Below are 22,980 nucleotides of genomic sequence, written 5' to 3' on the forward strand. Positions count from 1 at the left end.
TGATTTATTTAATTGACCCTCTATGAATAGACTTTTCCATTGTTCTTAATCTTTTTACACCAGGTCAGCAGTTCTCAACTGGAGCTGATTTTGTACCCTGCCTGCCCCGGGAGATATTTGGCAATGCCTGGGGAGATTTCTGATGGTTATACCTGGGAGATGGGGTGCTGCTCACTAGTGGGTGGAGGCCAGGGATGCTGCTAAACATCCTATGGTGCAGGGGACGGCCCCATGACAGAGGATTTTCCCACCCCAGATGTCAGCAGGGCTGAGGCTGAGAAGCCTGTGCTAGGTGATACCTTCAGGCTGCAGGCTGCAGGTGAGAAATCTGGAAGGAGTGAGCTGTCAAGTCCAAAGGCAGGGACAGGAGGAAATGCGCGTGCCATGGCAACACTGCACTTTGCAGGAAGGAGTAGGGAAAGTGCTCAAGCTCATGCTCCTCAGAGTCTAGAGGAGACAGGTCTGGAAGGGGCCGCCACCCAGAGAGGGGAGGGGCTCCCCTTATTCCTTTTGTGCCCATTTATGCCCCTAGATTCTGCCTGGGAACACCAGAATAGTGGGTAAGAGATGCAATTATTCTCAACAAACCAAACACAGTCATTAAACAGAATCTCAAAGCTCTTAATTACTAGCATATTAGCATATTGCGAATGAGGAAACAGCGTTTAGTATATAACAGCAGAAGCTTTGGGAAGAAATGCCTATTTTTACCACTAATTAAGAGAATATTATAGAAGAGTTAGAGAATTAATTGTACTTCAGTATATCTTTATAAGGAGGATAATTGGGTAAAGATTGTTTCTTCATTCCCACATCACAATATTTGCAGGCAGATGGTATTGTTCGTGCTGAGAAACTGTTGTGGTATCAACACAAACCATTTTCTCCTTCAAAAATATTTAATACGTTAATCGGCCTCCTCTTTGCAGAATATTATTATGATTATTTACATCTGTGTTGCACTTCACGGTTTTCAAACACATCCATGATCCTATGGAATTCTCGGGGTGGCCAGGATACTATTATTCCCTTTTCACAGGGGATAAAACCGCTAGGAGAGACTTAAGTGACTTGTAAGAGGCCAGCAGCTTAACACGGTTGCAATCAGGACCTGAACCCAGCCCCCAGCACTAAAACGTCTGCTTCTGGACCATGGATGATTCTTCATTTTCTCTGTAACCTGCATGATCTGGTACCTCACTGTGGGTGTGTGCAAAGTGTTTACCTGCTTGGTGTGTGTGTGTGTGTGTGTGTGTGTGTGTGTGTGTATGGGGGGGGGGGTTCCATACTGAAGTGAGAATAGCAGGACCTATGTGGTCCAGGAGTCCTGGGTTCAAATCCCAGCTCTGTCACTTACCGTTGTGTGACTTTGGGCAAGTGAAATAATCTCTTTCAACTTCCGTTTCCTCATCTATAGAAGAAGGGTTGTGATTCTTATTTCCTGGGGTTGCTGTTAGGATGAAAAGAAATGATGTCCTCAGGGGCTCAGTACAGTGCCTGCCTGGTACGAGGTGGCTTATGGTTGTTATTGTTACCCCTGCCTGGATCTGCTCACTCATCAGACACTTCTGATTGTATCCAGGGGTTCCACATGTGCACACATATCAGCCCCAGCCACGTGTGGCTTCCGTGGCCACAGTTTCTGATGCCTCCCCTGAGACAAGCCTCTAAGTCCTGCTGCTCTGCCTGTGCTGGGGAGCAGGTCCCTTTGGTCACCCAGCCACCAGCGCTTTCTAAGCTCATGGTAACTGATCTGCACAGCAGCTAAGGAGGGGATGGTTCCTGACTTTTGCCATATGCTTTTGTGGAGGGCTACTGCAGTGGGCTGCTGGGACCCCGATGCGGCACAGTGCTTGGGGATTAGGCTCTATACACTATACCCACAGCCTGCTCCTCCTCAGGGTGAGCACACGTGGTCAAGGCCACCTGGCTAAGGTGGGGCTCAGGGTTTAGATACCAATGTATACTGAGAATCATGCCTTCCCTTGGGATCCCAGGCTCACACAGTGGCAGCATTAAGTCATCTCTCCTTGAGATAAACTCTCCCGGAGCCTCTACTGGGTGATGGTGGTTCTGATCTGACCAGCATCCCTTCCTCCTTATTTTGGTAACTGAGCCTTAGTTTGACTTTGATGAGTTACCAGTTCTCTGCTCTCAGACCCTGTGGTCCAAGAAGGGCTGACTCCAGACCCTTGGTGCTAGGAGGGGATGTGTGACCCACGCCTGACATAGGAGAATGCATACTCCTCTGGTCACAGAGAGTGGTTTAGGGATGCACACGTGACCCAAGTTGGGCCACTCACAGCCAATCCCAGGACTTTTGCAGGCATTATGAAACGAGAGAGGATCTTTCTGCTGTGGGTGCTCAGCTGGTAGGATGTAGGCCTGGGACTACAGATGCCATTTTGCTAGGACATGGGGGATGCCCTCTAAGAATGAAACCAATGCAGAGGAAGACAGAGACCAGAGATGGTCAGAGATAAATTCCTGATTGCAGCATGAGTACCTGGATCCATGATGCATCCATGCCTGAAGACAGTTTGAGTTTCCATCATTTGCAACCAAATGAGCCCCAATGCTGCCCTTGACATTGAAGTTCTTCTCAACTTCTTCTCCTCCTGCCCACCAGAAGTGCTGGGATTTGCCTGAATTCTGTTAATGGGCTGACTGCAGGTTCTTTTATAGGCAGCCCTTGAGAAAACAGATAACTTCAAGAAAAGGATGAAGAGAAAGGAGAAGAAAAAGCATCTCCCAATGCATGCTTTCCATGCTAGATCTCCACCCCGGCTAAGATGCTGCCTTGTACTTTATCAGGCTCCTTTCCCCATTTACTTTCCACTGGACAGTTTCAAGAGGAAATGACAGAGATTACTTTTTCATGATGGCTGCCTTTTGTAACTCAGCCGATGTTTAATTAAAATTTTTATTATCTCCTCAAGTTAACACAGAAATTCATCTACTATGGCAGCACAAGGCCCCATCTTTGAAACTGCCCTTTTATGAATTGAGAATTCCACCATTAGCCAAAGCCCAGCATCTTTCCCAAGCATCTCAGTGTATAGCGCAGGTGAGGATTTGACAGCCCCTCACTCCAGCTTAGATGCGACCTCCATTATGCCGCTTCTCTTGAAACCCCGCCCACCTATCCCCACGCCTGTTGCCTTTTCCCTTCCCTGCTCCTTTTGCATCTGCAGCACCTTATGCTATGACTTGTTTACCCGCCTCTCTCTCTAAGCTCCGAGGACAGCACCTCTATTTTCTTTATTCTAGAGTAGATGGGTATTTTGGCCTGGTTTGTAATTAATGACTATATTCCCACAGCTTCAAACAGTGCCCGGCACATAGTACATGCTCAATAAATGTTTACTAAATGCCTCTCTGCATCCCACACATGTGGCAGTCCTTAGCACAGCAGAAGGACTTGGGACCTACAAGAATGAAGTGAGGGGTTAGATATACCCTTTTACTCGATGTGATGATTACACATTGTATGCCTGTATCAAAATATCTCCTGTACCCCATAAATATACCTTCTACATATGCGTAACAATTAACATTTAAGATGATAAAGTAGGGACGTTGGTTCCCAGCTCCCCCAATATCATTGCTGTCCAGGACTCAATCATGGCAGGTTCTTCTGTGTCCTTTTATCCAATCAGACACCAATTGCCTTTCTTCACATTCATTCATTTTCCAGATCCCCTGCACACTTATTGGTGCCTATGCTGTGTTAGGTGTAGATAGGTGAGCGTGTACAGATTCTGCTTGAAACTCACCTGCTTCAGCATGTGCCACGAGGAAAGTCTCATCACTCCCATTTCACAGATGTAGGATCCAAGACTCTGAGAGGTAAGAGTCAGAGGTCACCTGATGTAAGAGGCGAAGTTTAGATGAACACCATTTTGCTTTTTCCTCAGTTGTCATATACATGCATCTTATCTACCAGCTACTGTAGGAAAAGCAGGATAGATATCCTACATTCTGAGAGAAAGACTTGGCATGAGGCACCCAGGGGGCTCTCAGTCAAGGGGCAGCTAAAACCTCATTGTCTGTGTTGCTCTGCCTTTTTCCCTGCGAGAGGTATCCTGTCGTCTTACCTTTATGAGGGACATGAATCCCTCTACTTCCTCCTGGCTTTCATTCTGAACCTCTGCACCCCTAGCAAACACCATTAGTTCTTCCTGACTTCAGAATGGACTGAGTAACTGACGCCAGAGACAGGGATGTTCCCAACACTGCCTAGAATGAAGTCACTTTTAACAGAGTGAATGCAAACACAATGTATGCATATTGCACATACAGAACTACCTGACAGTGCTAAATAATTCAGAGAGGACGCCGGCAGCTCAGTGCCTTTTAACAGTAAATAATTCAAGCGCTCTTGGCATCCCTCCCACCGAAACAGCAATATATCTGCCTGTGTCGGAGAGAAGCAGGGGTCTTACATGAATGAATGTGAGGGCCATTACAACCAGAACCTTCTCCCCCATGGATGTTTACAGAGTGCAGCGGGCAACATCATTTGCAATCATTCTTTGATTTAGGTGGCCAGCTGATCAGACTTTCAGCGTGCTGGCTTTTGTTACATATGTATTTTTTGAGACGGGAGTCTCGCTCTGTCGCCCAGGCTGGTATGCAGTGGCACAATCTTGGCTCACTGCAACCTCTGCCTCCTGGGTTCAGGCGATTTTCGTGCCTCAGCCTCCCAAGTAGCTGAGACTACAGGTGTGTACCACCATCTCTGGTTAATTTTTGTATTTTTAGTAGAGATGGGGTTTCACCATGTTGGCCAGGCTTGTCTTGAACTCCTGACCTCAAGTGATCCGCCCACCTCGGCTTCCCAAAGTCCTGGGATGACAGGCGTGAGCCACCATGCCCAGCCGGTTACATATTTTTTAAAGTGAGAGAAGAAAACAGTTTCCCCAGACATCCGCTGTGATTAAAGACCAGCAAGTGTGCAGTTATGTACATATACGTTTGTTAGCAATTTAGGTCATCTTTGGCCTACTGTTCAAGCCTTACTGAGTGGCTTGAGAGCAGAGGGCATCTTAGTGGCATAGCAGCCTCGCATGTGTTCTATCTTGCTAGTTATGCAACTCTGGGCAAGTGATGAAACGTTCTTGTTCCTCAGTTTCCTCATCTGTCAAGTGGGGCCAATAATAGTTCCTATATCATAGGATTGTCATGAGGACCCCACGGAAGTTCACCTGTAAAGGGTTTAGCACAAAGTGGGGCACAAAGTGGAAACTGCCCTCTAAATAGAGACCCACTGCTAACAGTAAATCAAAGTCATCATTTTACTAATGAGGCCACTGAGGCTCAGAGAAGGACATAAACCCAAGGTCACACAGCCATGACTAGCAGGAAGAGGGCAAAGGTCAGGTGCTCAGTTTCCCATTCAAGTGAATTTATGGCAGAAGGGAGTAACAGCATACCCCAGGGACTGGAGTGTAGCCAAAAGATCCTTTGTAGCTGAAAAATGCTTTGGGCTATTAAGCTTTATCAGGCAGAGTTTGAATTTCTCGATGTTTTAGTGTAACATAACGGCAATTACTTTTACTCAACACATGTTTCTTTAGCTCCCACTCAGTGCCTGGCACTGGAAAGGCAGCAGTGAACAAGACAAGGTTTCCACTCTCATGGAGACAACCAACAAGCAAACCAATGAACAGGTCATTTCATGTCATGGTAAGCACAAAGGAAACTCTAACACAGGGTAAGGGGCTAGACAGGGATTGGCAGCTCCTTCTATGGTGGGTGGGGGTGTCAAGGAAAGCATCTGTGAGGAGCTGGGCATGTGGCGAGCTGGCACACGGGCTGAACCATCAGCTTGTGCAAGGGCCCTGGGGTCGGGCAAGTTTAATGCCTTATCTTTCCTTCTCAAAGCATGGAGTACTTTTCAGGGTTGTATTAGTTTCCCTGAAATCTGCTACTGCTATCGCAGATGGTCACAAATAGGGTGGCTTGAAACAACAGGAATTTCTTCTCTTGCAGCCCTGGAGGCCAGGGTCTGAAATTAAGGCATCAGCAGGGCCATGGTCCCCCTGGAAGCTCCAGGGGAGTGTCCGTGTTCTGCCTCTTCCACCTCTGGTGGCTGCTATCACTCCAACCTTACCCCGTCTCTGTCAGTCTCCCTCTGCCTACCTGCCTGCCTTTTCCTTCCTTCCTTCCTTCCTTCCTTCCTTCCTTCCTTCCTTCCTTCCTTCCTTCCTTCTTCCTTCCTTCCTTCCTTCCTTCCTTCCTTCCTTCCTTCCTTCCTTCTTCCTTCCTTCTTCCATCCCTCCCTCCCTCCCTCCCTCCCTCCCTCCCTCCCTCCCTCCCTCCCTCTCTCCCTTTCTCTCTCCTCTTTTCTTTTTTGGATACAGGGTCCTTCCTCCCTTCCTCTCTCCCTTTCTCTCTCCTCTTTTGTTTTCTTTTTTGGATACAGGATCTCACTCTGTCACCCAGGCTGGAGTGCAATGATGCAATCATAACTCACTACAGCCTCGAAGCCCTGGGCTCAAGTGTTCCTACTACTTCAGCCTCCCGAGTAGCTGGGACTACAGGCATGCCACCACCATGCCCAGTTACCTTTTTATTTTTTGTAGAGATGGGAGTCTTGCCTAGTCTGGTCTTGAACTCCTGGGCTCAAGTGATCCTCCTGCCTCAGCTACCAAAAAGGTTGGGATTACAGGCATGATCCACCATGCTTGGCTAATTTTATTTTATTTTTGTGAGATGGAGCTTCACTCTTGTTGCCCACGCTGGAGTGCAATGGTGTGATCTCGGCTCACTGCAACCTCTGCCTCTTGGGTTCAAGCGATTCTCCTACCTCAGCCTCCCAAGTAGCTGGGATTACAGGCACTCACTACAATACCCAGCTAATTTTTGTATTTTTAGTAGAGCCGGGGTTTCACCATGTTGGTCAGGCTGGTCTCGAACTCCTGACCTCAGGTGATCCACCCTCCTCGGTCTCCCAAAGTGCTGGAATTACAGGCGTGAGCCATCGTGCCCAACCCCTGGCTAATTTTTTATTTTTTGTAGAGATGGGAGTCTCACCCAGGCTGGTCTTGAATACCTGGCCTCAAGCAATCCTACCGTCTTGACCTTCCAAAGTGCTGGGATTACAGGGATGAGTTACTGCACCCAGCCTGCCTGCCTCACTCTAATAAGGACACTTGTCATTGGGTATAGGACCCACCCAGATAATGCAGGATAAGCACCTCCACTCAAAATCCTTAAATCAATCACTTATTTTACCATATAAAGTAATATCCACTCTTTACTACACAAGGTAATTTTGACAGGTCCCAGGGATTAGGACGTAGACATATCTTTTTGGGGCCACCAGTCAGCCCACTATTATGGCTGAGGAATATGTAGCAGGTTCTGGACGCTAAAAGCACCAATAAAAGGCAAAACTTGGCCTCCGTTTTGAGTTGAACTTGCAAGCACAGTATCCAGTTATGTTAGATATTGCTGACAATTTTGGCTCTGAATAAATATGTAGAATGAGATCTAAATATGCCGCTGGGGATCCTGCAACGCAAGCTGAAATACGGATGCTTAACTCTGAAGTCCCCCCAGCCTGCACTTTCTCTGGTCCTGTTTTGATTTATTGAGGACTCTGGCGGACACTGTGCTAAACATGAACGTTCCCTGGGGAGCTTGTTAAGTGCATGCGCTCGGGTGCCCTCCTGGGAATTCTAACTGGACATATCTCGGAGAGGCCCAGAAATCTGCATTTTAAACAAGCATGCCAGGTGATTCTGGTTCAGATGCAGGTGGTCTGAGAATGACAGGTGGAGAAATGCTGATGTTAGGGGGTGGGTGATGCATGTTTAATTACTAGACAGTGGTAGTGGAAAAAAAATTCTGGCCTCATACTCCATTTGAGGCAGACATAATTGAAATAACTACATATACCTTTGCAAGAAGGCTCAGGTTGGCCAGGTGTGGTGGGTCACACCTGTAATCCCAGCACTTTGGGAGGCTGAAGTGGGAGGATCACTTGAGCCCAGGAGTTAGAGACCACTCAGGGCACATGGCAAAACCCTGTCTCTACAAAAAATACAAAAATTAGGCTGGGCACGGTGGCTCATGCCTGTAATCTCAGAACTTTGGGAGACTGAGGTGGGCAGATCACTTGAGGTCAGCAGTTCGAGACCAGCCTGACCAACGTGGTGAAACCCCATCTCTACTAAAAGTACAAAACTTAGCTGGGCATGGTTGTGGGCGCCTGTAATCCCAGCTACTGTAGTCCCAGCTACTTGGGAGGCTGAGGCAGGAGAATCACTTGAACCCAGGAGGCAGAGGTTGCAGTGAGAGGAGATCATGCCACTATACTCCAGCCTGGGCAACAGAGTAAGACTCTGTCTCAAAAACAAAGTAAAACAAAACAAAAAACCAAAAATTAGCCAAGCATGGTGACATGTGCCTGTAGCCCCAGCTACTTGGGAGGCTGAGGTAGGAGGATCACTTAAGCCTGGGAGGTCAAGGTTGCAGTGAGCCATGATTGTGCCACTGCACTCCAGCCTGGGCGACAGAGTGAGACCCTGGCTAATTTTTTAATTTTTTGTAGAGATGGGAGTCTCACCCAGGTTGGTCTTAAATTCCTGGCCTCAAGCAATCCTCCCGCCTTGACCTTCCAAAGTGCTGGGATTACAGGGATGAGTTACTGCACCCAGCCTGCCTGCCTCACTGTAATAAGGATACCTGTCATTGGATATAGGACCCACCCAGATAATGCAGGATAAGCACCTCCACTCAAAATCCTTAAATTAATCACTTATTTTACCATATAAGGTAATATCCACTCTTTACAAGGTAATTTTGACAGGTCCCAGGGATTAGGACAGGGATGAGGATTTGTCTCATAAACAAACAAACAAACAACAAACAAATAAAGCTCTGGTTGCCTGGAATGATCTTGTACAATATGAAGCCCTCAACTGGCGGGATGAATCCTATGTAGGCTTCATCAGGTTGGAGAGCGCTTTCGGGAAGTGACCCAGTGCAGGCGCCTTGGGTTAGGAGTCTGAACCGCTCAGGCTCTCATCTCCACTCTCAGCTTACTGGACCTGGAGTCTTGGGCAGGCCGCTCTGCTCTTTGAGCCTCAGTTTCCCCCTCTGGGAACAGGGCTATCCAGACTTGCCTTACCCAGTTCACAAACATGCCTTGAAGAGTCATTGTCACTGTTTAGAAGTTACAAATCCCAAGAGTGTCTGGACTTTCCTCCTCTCTGAGAGCTGCTGAGTGAGGCTGAGTGGGTGTTTTCTCAAAGGCTGTCACACTGATGGCATGCTGGAGGAGCCCCAAGACCACCCTCAGGATTGACGGTTCGGTAGGAAGCCTCACCAGGCCTCAGCATACAGTTATCCTCCTGGCTGTGACTTATGACGAAAAGACACCAAGTGAAATCAGCAAAGGAAGAGGCTAATAGGTGAAGGCGGAAACCAGACACAAGCTTCCAAGAGTCTCTCCCGCTGCATCACACAGGATACCTAATTCCCCAGCAACGAGCTGTGACAGCACATGTGAGATGTTGTCCATCAGGGAAACTCACTAGAGACTCGGGGCCTGGGATTTTTATTGGAGGCTGATCACGTGGCAGCCTTTGCCAGGCAGGTACCAAAATTCCAGACTCCCAGCGGGAGCCCAGGCGTTCAGCACAAATGCTATTCTTTGTATAGGTATTTTAGGCACAGAAGCCATTCTTATCAGTTAACGGTGGGTAGGACCCTCATGAAATCTGAGTTCCCAGACTCTAGCCAAGGGCCAACCTCATAGAGATTTTTTCTTGCCTTCCAAAGGATGGTGACTGGGCTTGCTGTGCTCTCTTTGTGTAACGGTCATCTCTCATTCTTTTGTTGACATTTGGGTATTCAACCTCCCTTCCCATGCCTGGGGAATCTCCCATCTTTTGAGACAAAAATCCACCTCTCATGATAGAAGCTGAAAATGTCACTCATTTTCCCAGCCAGCTTTGCAGCTAGAGGACAGTCACATGACCCCCATCCTGCCAATCAGATGAAGCACTCAAATTTTGAATTAGAAGCTAGTAACATAAAGAAGGTGGAGCCTGGGCAACATGGCAAAACCCTGTTTCTACAGAAAACACAAAAATTAGCCCGGAGTGATGGCTCACGCCTGTAGTCCCAGCTACTTGGGAAGCTGAGGTGGGAGGATTCATTGAGCACAGGAGATCCAGGCTGCAGTGAGCCATGATTACATCACTGCACTCCAGTCTGGGCAACAAATCAAGACAATTGTCTCCGAAAGAAGTTGGGAGCACACTGGTAGTGAGGGGTTGCAGCAGCTGCATTCTATTTCTAGGGGTGGTGGCAATGGCAGCAGCTCTGCTGTCAGAGGCCGGTGAGCAGTCCTGATGGTGGTGGTGACACCTGTGCCCAGCACGAGCTTCCAGGAACCTTCCCTGGGACAGTTCTGCAGGATGCTTTGAGCCCTGCCCCTGAGTCTCTGGCCCTCCCGGAGTCTCGGTGAACTCACCGTTCACTTCTTTATAGCCTCTTGTCTTTCCTTAAGTCAGACAGGCTTGGGCTTTGTTTCAAAGGTTTGTTGGGTTTAGGTTTTGTTTGGTTTTGTTAGGAAGATAATTCTAAGATGTACTCATACATGATATTAACCAAAATTGAGTCACAGGGTGAAATGGTCCTTTTTCATTCTCTCTCAGACTTTCTGTATACTTAGGAGAAAGTCTCTGTTTGCTTCTGGAGCCCTTAGCCCCTTTAAGCCATTTCTAGCACTTGCAAATTTCCATTTTAAACAAAGACAGAGCATGCCTGAGGCTAGGATGGTATCTAGCTAGAATTTGACAACAAGGATATTGCAAAATGTTTATTTCACGGTTACTTTCTATTTATGGCAAGTATTACATAGCAATGATACAATGTTTCCTTTTAAAATAAGAACATTTAAGAAAAAGTCCGAATCCAATTCCTGACGGTGAAGTAGTAACAACACAGCAGTGTAAGGACAAGGCGGTAACAGGAACATTTTCTTGAATGAGAGAAGTAGGGGGAACGATGTGGCTGGAACTCACATTTGGGGTCTGCAAAAAGTTGTAGCAGATTCTCAGAAAGAGTAGGCAAGCTCCCTGAAACCTGAGGGCTGTGCTGGGGAACCAGGAACCCCTCAACCCCAGCAGGGAAGATGTGGTGACTGTCCCCTCCACCCCAGCATTGTATCCATGGCATGTGGACAAGAGAAACCCCCCAGGGCCATCGTTGAACATTGTCCAGCCAGCCCTTGTCATTGCAGAGATCCTGTTAGGGAGGATCTGGGTTTCAGGACCAGCCTTAGGTCTTGCAGTGAATCTGGGCAAGGTCTGACCATGAACTGGTGGGTAGGGGTTCTGGATCCTCCCCTCAAGCTGCACTGAATGGCCCCCTGCTCTGCTTAGGTCAGTGCCTTCTCACTCACTCTCCAGGCTGCAGCCACACCGACTCCTCCCTGTCTCTTCAGCTTAGCAAACACCCTCCTGCCCTAGGGACTCAGCCCTTGCTCTTCTCCCCCTGCCTGGAAGGTTCTCCCCACCCACCTCCCACCACTGCGTGGCTGTGTGGCTGTGTGGCTGCCTGGCTCCCTCTAGGCACCCGCTCAGGGAAGCCTTCCCTGACAGCCTTGGCCAGGCCACCCTCACTGGTTGGCACCCACCACCTTGGTTCACTTTCTTCACAGCACTTCTCCTCTGGGGCTTGACATTTCAGATTCACTGAGTGTCTGTTGTCTCCCAGTAGAATGTGAGCTCCCTGAGGGCAGGGACAGAGCAGCTATACAATTTGTGGGACCCAGTGCAGGGTGAAAATCAGGGCCCTTGTCTAAAAACAGTTAAGAGTTTCCAGACAGCCACAGCAGAGCCTTAAAGCGAGCTCCGGCCCTCTTGAGGCCCGGCTGCTGTTCTTCTGCATCTCCCTACGGCTTTGCAACTGGCCCCGGCCAGGGACTTTGTCTTGCTAACCACTGTCCCCTGAGCATCGGGGACACAGCCTGACACATAGTGGGCCCTCAATGAGTATTTGTTGACTGAATGAATCAATGAATGAATGAGCTGATGGCTTTAGTTGCTACTTCATCTGCAAACCAGAAACAAAACACCTGCATCTAACCATTGATGACTGAGATCAAGTTACCCATTAAGATGGAAAGACAGAGTCAGATGACTGGGAAGGCCCTGCCAGGCTGGCTCTAAGAGCAGCTCTAAGGGCCTCAGGAGCCTCTGGAGCAGGGCGGTGACCAGTGGGGTTCTGCTGTACTGTATCACCCGTGCGGCTTGTGGGCAGCACAGTGAAGGAGGTGCCAGAACAGAAGCAGGACTGGGAGCCAGGAGGCCTCCCCAGTGGTCTGATAAGCACAGTGGTGGCGGAGGAGGATGAGAGAGAGAGAGATGGGATGCGCTGATCCAGGCTGGGAGGATGAGAGAGAGGGATGGGATGCGCTGATCCAGGCTGGGAGGATGAGAGAGAGGGATGGGATGCGCTGATCCAGGCTGGGAGGATGAGAGAGAGGGATGGGATGCGCTGATCCAGGCTGGGAGGATGAGAGAGAGGGATGGGATGTGCTGATCCAGGCTGGGAGGATGAGAGAGAGGGATGGGATGCGCTGATCCAGGCTGGGAGGATGAGAGAGAGAGAGATGGGATACGCTGATCCAGGCTGGGAGGATGAGAGAGAGGGATGGGATGCGCTGATCCAGGCTGGGAGGATGAGAGAGAGAGATGGGATGCGCTGATCCAGGCTGGGAGGATGAGAGAGAGAGAGATGGGATACGCTGATCCAGGCTGGGAGGATGAGAGAGAGAGATGGGATGCGCTGATCCAGGCTGGGAGGATGAGAGAGAGGGATGGGATGCGCTGATCCAGGCTGGGAGGATGAGAGAGAGGGATGGGATGCGCTGATCCAGGCTGGGAGGATGAGAGAGAGGGATGGGATGCGCTGATCCAGGCTGGGAGGATGAGAGAGAGGGATGGGATGCGCTGATCCAGGCTGGGAGGATCACGTCCAAATTGCACACATGCAGTGGGGGAGACTGAAAGACTTCAGTGATGTTTTACGTCTCTAGGGTGATACCTTGTGGTGTAGGTTCTAATCATCTGGGTCCCAGAGTCTGTCCTGGTGTTGTCACATATGCACATTCTCCATGTTTCAGCCCTTCCCCTAGTCCTGTGGGACAGAGGAGATGGTTTATGCTGACAGCACTGCATACCCCATAAAAGTTAAGTGTATTTATATATAACAGGCAGTCCTGGAGAGCCCGCGGTGGGATAGTTATGAGAAGAAATGTAGCCTTTGGAAGAAGCCTCTTAGAACCAGTGACACGGAGCCAGGGACTCCTACTGGAGGGAGGTGTGCCCTCTCCGGAACCCGGTAGGTTACAGTTCAAGCTTGCGGTGGCTCTGAGGGGTGAGAGGAGATGGATATTTCAGATCCAGCTGGTGTTCTGGGTCATTAGTGGCAATGTCAGGTGGTCCAGAAAGCATCTTCCCACGGCAGAGATAGCTGGTTCTTTTGGAGATTACCAACATGTGAAGTGAGGAGAAAAATAATACCAGGAAAGACCTCAGTGGAATTTCCTATATGCCAGGCACTATTCCAAGGCATTTACATACACACATTTGTTTACCTCTGACAGCAACCCTGGGAGGTATGTACTAATATTATGACTGGGAAAACTAAGGCACAGAGAAGCTAATTACTTGCCCAAGGTCATGGGCCAGAAGGCAGCAGAGCCGGAGTTGGAATTGAACATCTAGCTCCAACTCCATGCTCTTAACCACCACTCAAGGTCAGGGACCAGGGGCGCCACTGTCTCGTGTCCTCATGGCTGTGGCAACATGAGCTTGCTGTACTGGCCAAAATGCTTGGAGGCCTTTGCAGGCAGCCTAGACCTTATTTCATCCTTGAGGATGGACACGCAGGACCAGCCTAATGGCAGGATTTGGTGTGAATGATCACATTTCATTCTTATGCTGACCCTTTGCAGCAAGGGCTGTGATTGTCCCCATTTTACAGATGAGGAAACAGGCGCAGAGTGGTTATGCACCTTGTCCAAAGCCCCACAGCTACTAGGCTACCAAACTAGGCTGGACTCCAGGGCTGACCAAAGCTGTTGCAGTTTCTTCACGTCAGCCACTGGGCTTTTCCGTTTTTCTGAAACCTTTCGGCTATGGGACTGTCTTTCTATGGCCTTCAACGCCAGAGCATCCTTGTCCCTTCAATAGGCATTGAGAGCAGAGAGGTTCAACACTCTGCCTGAGGTCACACAGCTGGTGAGTGGAAAAAGGGGATTCAATACCAGGCTGATGCATGTCCAGCCTTCATGCCTTCTTTCTTCCATGCTTTGTTTCTAAGCAGTTTAGACTAACCATGGTTTAAAATTCTAGGGCATCTTCCTTTTAAAATGGACTTCCCCATGGGAGGGGGTGCTAGGGACAATCTATAGCCAGCCCAAAACTTGGTCTGGGGAGTCAGAGAGGTCTGGGTTCCATTTCCAGATCTGCCTCTCACCAGCAGCATGGCCACAGCTGGTCATACTCCTCTCTGAGCCTCCGTAAGATGACAGTAACAGCCCCACCTCCAGGATGTCAGGATGAAGGGAGATAATAACGAGGCTACTAGAAGAGTTCAGACTCCACAATGTGCCTGCATGTTCCATTATCTAAATCAGTAGAACATCTCTGGAAGGAAATGAGGGAAGGCGAGGAAGAAGGGAGGGAACCATTAACATGATGGCTATTAATAGGCCCTCATCCATCTTCAGATCATCCTTGTAAAGTACAAAGAGCGCAAAAGCAAATCTACCCCCTTTGCAGGTGGAGAACGAGAACCTGAATGTGCAAAGGGAGAGCCTTCCAGAACAAACTGTGCTCACTCACGTAGATTTCTTTGCTGCTTTGTTCTTAATCAGGATCTTTTAAAATTTCTTTCCACCGTTAAAAATGTCAGAACTTCAACATGACAAAGTTCAGGACACTCCCTGGGGAGGAGTGGCTCAGCTCCCTCTGCCGCCCGCTGTGTCCTCCTGGCTGGGCTCCCCAGGACTGTCTGCCAAGATCCGCGCATCCTTGAGGCAGTGCGCCCTAGCACGGAACAGTCTCTCCAGGGCTGCCAGCAGCAATCCCCCGCAGATAACATGTTCTCTTCCCGAGGCCTGGGCTCACAGAACATGTAGCCCTCGTAGGCTCGGGGTTGATTCTGGAGGACTCTGTATCTCTTCACAGAAATGCAAAATTGAAATGTCAGCCTGGACATCTTCCCAGGGAAGTCCAGGTCTTTGCAAGGGATGGGATACCTGTTGGACAAATTTCTAGCTAATTGATTTTCTTAAGTCTAGCCTTGCTTCCTAGAAGCTTAAAATCGAGTGGGGAGGCATCCTGAGGGAGCATGTGCTGTTTGGTTTTAATATTGCTAACAAATAGCGTCATTCTAAACCCTCGGAGTCCTCTGCCTCCACCCACGCTGTTCACCTGGGATGCCTTGGACCTCACTGATGTCCAGCAACTAAAGGGTTAATGCCTAGCCCAGCAGGGAATGCTGCCCAAAGCTGGAGTCACAGTTTGTTCTGATTTAGTCAATACTTGCTTCTCCCTCATGACACTGATGGTTAAATATTTAGAACATTACTCCAGAGGCAATGTATACAGTCATGAAATAAGTCACGGTACAAAGTGCACAGAATGTCTGTCATGAGGGCCAGAGCAAGTGGCAATAACCCCCCTGCCACCTCCCCCATCCAACTGGCAGCAAGCTTCTTCTCTGGAAGGTGTCCATCCTCTTCCTCAGGCCACCCCCACAATGAGCCAGGCCTCTTCCGGTCTCACCTGGATTCCTCCTTTAGCCTCCTCTCTGGCGTCCTTGCCTCTACCCTCAACCCCGAGCCAATCCATCCTCCTTACAGCAGCCAGAAAAACAAATGTGGTCACACCAGCCCTCCGCTTAAAACCACCCTGTGGTTTTCTGTGCTCAGGGTCAGGTTAAAGCTCCCGGTTCCCTTTAGAGCAATCTCTGCAATGTGCAGTTATACATTTGTTTGTTTTGTTTATTTTGCCATCCTGGAATGGCAAGCCTCAGCAAGACTCCCTAGTGTTTACATCCAGTGTCTAGCACTGTGTCTGGCACACAGTAGGTGCTCAATAGGTGTCTGCTTAGTCAGAGAAAGAATAAATGAATGGATGACCGAGCACTCACTGTGAGGTCTGCAAGAGCCCAGAAGGACCGGGGTGTTTCCTCGGCAGGTTCTAATTTGCAGAGGCAGAGAAGAGATTGCCATTCAGGGCAAAGGAATGGCCAGGGCAAAGGCTGGGAGGTGGCGTGTAGGTGGCTTCCTCTGCCCTAGAGGGCTCTGTCAGCAAGAAGACAATACATGGAAGGGACTGAGAACGTGCGGTTCCGAGTCAAAGGGCCTGGGTTCAAGTCCTAGCTCCACTATGATTAGCTGATGACCTTGAGAATGAGGTCACCTTTGTTTGACTCAGTTTTCTCATCTTACAAATGGGGACAATGATGATCTCTACTTTATAGAACTGTTTTGAGGACTAAATGAGATAACATAAGTCTGGGTGAAGAAAAAGGCTCAATAAATGTCAGTGAGTGTGTTTGATTCTGGGAAAGAAATAACGCTCGTCAAGTATTTTCTGTGCAGAGCAGGTACTGAGCCGCTCATTTAATCCTTTTAGCAACCCAGTGAGGTTGACTTTGGTATTTCAGTTTGACAGATGTATGTGACATTTTCCCCTGTTATGGGTATCCTAGCACCTGGTTTATTGTGGTTGGTTCAGTGCAGTGATGTTTAACCCTCACCTGGGCATTAGAATTACTTGGGGAGTTGCTGTAAAATACCCACACTTCCCACCACCAGCCAGCCAAATAAATCAGAATTTTTGGGAGTGGGCCCAGGTGTCAGTATTTTTTTAAAACTCCCTGGATGATCCTAATAGACCAGTCAAATGGTCTAAGTTTGGATGTGTGGTTGTCACAGTGAGCCCCAGGACTGGGGCTAGGACTTGAGGACGGGGGCTGTGAATCACTTCTTACTCTGACTACTGACAGCAAAGCCAGACAAGTCACTTCATAGAGGAGACTCAAAATCTGTTACCACCCAGTGTGGGCATGCCTGAAGTGTGGCTTTCAAGTGCTCAGCAATATTGCTTGGTGGAGTCTTCCAATCACAAGCATCCCTCACTTTTAAGGGGCTGTCTGCTCCAGGCATCCAATTTGTATTAGCAAAAGCTCCCTTTCCTTCATAGGAGGGTGTAACAAAAGGGAATCCAAGACATAGATTTTCTCTTTGCCTGTTGGGGGGCTCACTGTTCCCAGATCTTACTGAAAGAGGCCGGGCATGGTGGCTCACACCTGTAATCCCAGCACTTTGGGAGGCTGAGGTGAGCAGATCACTTGAGGTCGGGAGTTCGAGACCAGCCTGACCAAAATGGAAAAACCCTATCTCTACTAAAAATATAAAATTAGCTGGGTGTGGTGGCACATGCCTGTAATCCCAGCTACTTGAGAGGCTGAGACGGCAGAATCACTTGAACCCGGAAGGTGGAAGTTGCAGTGAGTTGAGATCATGCCATTGCCCTCCAGCCTGGGCGACAAGAGTGAAACTCTGTCTCAGAAAAAAGAAAAAAAAGAAAGAACTTTGGGGCCTGAACCTGACTTTTCCTAGAACTGCTGGACCGCTACATTGCTTTCAACCCCTTCCTATAGCAATTTGCAAAATAAGTCATTTCTCTAATTAAAAAAACCAACCAACCAACCAACAGGATGCCTAAATTAGAAATGTAGTTACACAATGAATAACATTGCATGATACAGTTTAAAAAAATTACTGGTTGTGTACCTGAAATTCAAATTTACCTGAGTGTCCTGTAGTTTATCTGGCAATCCTACCTGGGTCTCACTTTCTGGGGCTACTTCAGAGTTAATAGCATGGACATTAACACACCACAGACATCCTCCTTGGAACCCAGCTCTGTCCCTTATGTGGTAACTGAGCTGCAGGCAAGACATTTAACTTTCCAATGGTAAATGCTTCTTTTCCCATAAGCAAATACAGATAATAATAGTACCTGTTTCCTGCAGTTATTGTAACCACAAGAAAATAAAAATCATCTATCTAAAATAAAAATAAATAAAAATAAAATCATCTATCTAAAGTACATACTAAGTGCTCGATAAATGGTAACTTTTACTGTATTTACTGTATCAGGAAACAATATCAGCAATGTATTTTTGGTTTATAATGAGAAGAATTATAAATTCCTTTTATCCTGTCTGTAAGAAGAATGTATGTATATTATGGAAAATCAGAAAATGCAGATATGAGAAAGAAAATCTACTCACATTTTTAACATTTGGTGATTACTCTTCCAGGTTTTTCCTTAAAAATATATCTATATCTGGCCGGGTGCGGTGGCTCACGCCTGTAATCCCAGCACTTTGAGAGGCTGAGGCAGGCAGATTACCTGAGGTCAGGAGTTTGATATCAGCCTGACCAACATGGAGGAGCCCCATCTCTACTAAAAATTCAAAATTAGCCAGGCGTTGTGGCACATGCCTGTCATTCCAGCTACTCGGGAGGCTGAGACAGAAGAATCACTTGAACCTGGGAGGCGGATGTTGTGGTGAACCAAGATCGTGCCATTGCACTTCAGCCTGGGCAACAAGAATGAAACTCTGTCTCAAAAAACAAAAACAAAAACAATTATATCCCTATCTATCTATCTATCTATCTATCTATCTATCTATCTATCTATGTATCTATCTATCTATCTATCTATCTATCTATCTATCTATCTCTGTACAGAAAAGTTTGTTTTGTGCTGTGGGTCCTGCTTTTTTTTTTTTTTTTCCACTTAATATTATATGACAGTTGACCTTTGAACAACATGGGTTTGAACTGTGTGGGTCCACTTACAGAAGGAGTTTTTTCAGTACAAGTGACACCCAGCGTGCCTGCCTTGCCTGCCTTCCCTTCCACCTCCTCCCCATCTTCTGCGTCTGCCACCCGCAAGACAGCAAGACCAGCCTCCCCCTTTTCTCCTCCTTGCCAGCCTGTTCAACATGAAGAGAGGATACACATCTTCATAGTGATCCGCTTCCATTTGATGAAGAGTAAATATATTTTCTCTTCCTCATGATTTTCTTAAGTTTCTTTTCTCTAGCTTACTTTATTGTAAGAATACAGCATATAACACACACAACATACAAAAATATGTATTACTTGACTATTATTAGTAAGGTTTTAGTCAGTAGTAGGCTGTTAAGTTTTGGGGAAGTCCAGAGCTCTCTGAAAATTTTTGACTGCCTGGGAATCAGTGCCTCTAACTCCTGCATGGTTCAAGTGTCAACTGAATAAACATTTCTCTAAGTTGTTAGATATTCCTTGAAAATCTAATTTTCACTGTACAGATATACACAAATGTACTTAGTCAATCTTATGCTGATCAAGTTTTTGTTGCTGTTATAAATAGTCCTGCAATGAACTCTTTATCTTTTATTAAACATTGCGCTAGAGCTCAGTTGGCCCCTCTGAGGCCTGTCTCAAAGCACGGTCTTCTGGCTTGTGTTTCTGGCTGCCTGGCCGCTGCTTTTGCCAAAACCCAAGACAAATGGATTTCAGCCTTGATGGGCAGGCCCAGGGCTGCTCAGAGGCCCATTTTGTCACTCTCTGTCTTTTGGAAGTGGAGCTGGCTCTCTGCTGAAATGTATAAACACAGAATCCTTTTTGATCAAGGGGAGATCCTTTTCTAGCCTTGGGACTCGGTCCCTTCTGTTCCTGGTTGCACGTGTGCCATCTCCGTTGATTGCCCTTGTCTTTCGTGTTTCACGGAACTGGAAAAACAAAACAAAACCAAAAAACTTCCAAGGTTCTGAAGTCCTCATATCCTTAAAAATCCATCAGAAAGCCCCGAAGCTTTCCACTGCTGAGTTTGCCTTTTCCAGCCTTGCCTGATCTCACTTGGGAACATAACTACCCAATAACTCAGTTGCAGCAATGGTGGGAGAACAGAGCCACCACATACAAGCAACGTCCCAGAGAGAAGGGTGCTTACAGCAGAGGTGAGGCACACTGCAGCAATCAGTTCTGCTGTACAGGTTTTCTTAATGTTTTGACATCTTAAGTTCAGAGAACATAGCTTGGTTTTATAAAATAGTTTTAGTCCAGATGGCAGAGGGCACAAAAGTCTCTAAACAAGTCCTTCCGGGTGGAAGACACTACAAGTGGCTCTTTACCTGCTTTGCCATCATCTTTGCCCCAGAACCTTATGGAATATGTTAAGTCACTGCATAGGTCCACTTGTACAAGGAGTTTTTTAACCGAAGTTACACTCAGTGTGCCTGCCTCACCTGCCTTCCCTTCCGCCTCCTCTGCCTCTGCCACTGCTCAGACAGCAGGACCAACCCTTCCCTTTTCTCCTCCTAGTCAGCCTGTTCAACATGAAGACAGGGTAAAGATGTTTTTAATGATCCACTTCCTCTGATGAATAGTAAATATATTTTCTCTTCCTTGCAATTTTCTTGTTTCTTTTCCCTAGCTTTTCTTCCTGCAATTACTTTTGCACCAACCTAATAATATTCAGTGCAGATTTGAGGCAATGAATTGATTTAATTGTAGGGCTCATTTGAGCCCCTAGCATGTCTTTCTGTATGCACAACTTTTTTTTTCTAAACTGGTTGAGTTTAACAATGTAATAACTTTGCCCAGACCCACATAGCCATTTTCTTCCCAGAGAATCAATGTAATTTGCATGTGTTATTTGGCCACAGGACATCCTAGAGCAGTGCAGCTCTTGTTGATTTTGCGGAGCTGCTGATCGCCTTGTTTGAGAAGTCAGGGCCCAGGAGGGCAGCCAGGATGATGCAGGGCTTGTCAATTTCCAGGTGAATTCAGCAGGCAAATGGGAGCGGCAGGTGCTGGTCAGCTTGGGTTTCAACCTCATCCTTCACACGTGCCAGCTTTGAGACTTTGGCAAGTTACTTCAGCTTTCTGTGCCTTGTTTTCCCCACCTATAAAATGGGATAATAATAGACTCTACCTCATAGGATTCTTTTGACTCATAAATGAATTATTAAGCATTAAACACTCCAAACACTGCTTAGTTCATTGTTAGTATTATTTATTATGCTCCAAGTGGTATTTGGACGTCTTAAATGAGAATCACCAAAAGCAGGGCTTCTCAAACTTTAATGTAAATATAAAACACCTAGAGATCTTGTTTAAGTACACATTCCGATTTAATAGGTTGAAGGGCGGGCCTGGGAGTCTGCATTGGCAGGTGCAGAGCTATCGCAGTTGATAGCCGAGATGCTGTTTGAAGACCTTGCTTTGAGGTTCAAGGACTTTGAGAACTTAGAGTAAAATTGCAGATTCCCAGGCCCCAACCCAGACTGTTGGTTTCAGGACCTCTAAGGGTGGGTCCCAGGATCCAAGTGTTTAACGAGCCTCCTAGGTGATTCAAATACACCAAAGCTTGACAGGCTAGAATGAGGAAGATGTGGCTTGTTCATAACCTTTGTGGGAGAGAATGAGTCATTCTGTGTTTAGGACTTAGGTTTCTCCTTCTCTCCTTTCATTTTCCGTCTTCTCTTTCTTCATTCCTCCCAGGCCAGGCAGCATAGCTCAGTGGTTGGAGCGTCTCCTCTGGATTTGCCTCGCGATCTCACCATTAGCAGTGATACCTCTATGGAGGCATGTGCTCTATGAGAGGACTGTGAAAGGGAATCCAAGGGTTGATTTGGGAAGCTGGCAGTCATCAGCCAAGTCCTGACCGTTTTGGGCTGACTGCTGCAGAGGCTGCAGGTCAGAGTGTATCATCGTATATGTTCTGGCCACTGGCTTTGGACAGTAGTAGTATGTGTGGGTGTTTGTTCTCTGGATGACAAACAGCTCAACAACAGGGCCCTTTATTGCTCCTCTTGGGCCTTCCCCAGCACAAGACTTGACATCTGGGCTCATCAATGCTTCCTGAATGAGTGAATGAAAGACATGCTGCAGCCACTGAGTCATGCACCACTGAGCTATTGTGAGCTGAAAGGAACTCAATGGTTCATAAACACTGGCTTTGACCACCTTCGCTCAATTCAAGTCAGCAAATAATAGTGATCATGTATCTTGCATCAGGGCCCATATCCGAGGCCACAGAAAGGCCTGTGGGGGCAGCCAGATCAGATAATTATAATTTCTCTGTAAGTTTTCCTATGCCTCGCTTATATTTGAAGCGTGATTACAGTGGAATGAAACTGGCCATTCAATCAGTATTTGTAAAATAAAAACGAAATCAGCTCTACATGCTGTCATTTCCAAGATTACGTGTGTGGAGGTACTCTTGTTTTATCTTCACAACCACATTATGAGGTAGGTATTATTATCATCCCCATTTTACTGATGAGCAAACTGAGGCTCTGAGAAGATAAGTAACATATCTGACACCTGGCAGTGGGGAACTTGAACCCGGGTCTGGAACTCTGCCTGTTCCACAGGCTGGAGGTGGGGCATAGGAAGCGGGTCGTGGACGGACTTGGGCAAGAAAAATAGAGCTGCAGTTCCCCTGAGAAAGGAGGAGGGATGCTGGTTATCGGGACACAGCTGAGCTCACCACACCACATCCCCTCCTCCAGGCATGCACAGCATCATGGGAGGGGGCTGGTCTGTCACACCCTGAACACTGAGACCCATCAATGAGAAGAATTTCCTGAGTTTATAAAAAGCAACAGATTAGGCAGCCTCGTGAGTGAATCGATCGCTAAGCTGAATCTTACTTAACTCCTAGCTTTAAAATAATCAGCAGGAAGGAGAACAAAAAGCCACAAGTGTGTTTACACACAGGCACCCCTCTCTGCAGGCCCTAAATAGAGGTTCAAATCAAGGCAGCCTTTCCTGTGGGCGTGGGTGCCGGCACAGGAGCCAGCTTTGCACTTAGTGCAGACTGGACAGCCACATAGTTTAGCAGGGGCAGCATTGACAGAAACCAGAGAGCTGTA

General features: G+C 47.5%; 1 pseudogene; it reads right to left on the reverse strand.

The window, feature by feature from the left end:
• Positions 1-22,980, reverse strand: part of LOC144331516 (small ribosomal subunit protein uS2-like) — a 41,245-nt pseudogene that overhangs the window by 14,491 nt on the left and 3,774 nt on the right.

This window comes from Macaca mulatta, chromosome 10, assembly GCF_049350105.2.
Source record: "Macaca mulatta isolate MMU2019108-1 chromosome 10, T2T-MMU8v2.0, whole genome shotgun sequence".
Classification (NCBI taxonomy): Eukaryota; Metazoa; Chordata; class Mammalia; order Primates; family Cercopithecidae; genus Macaca; species Macaca mulatta.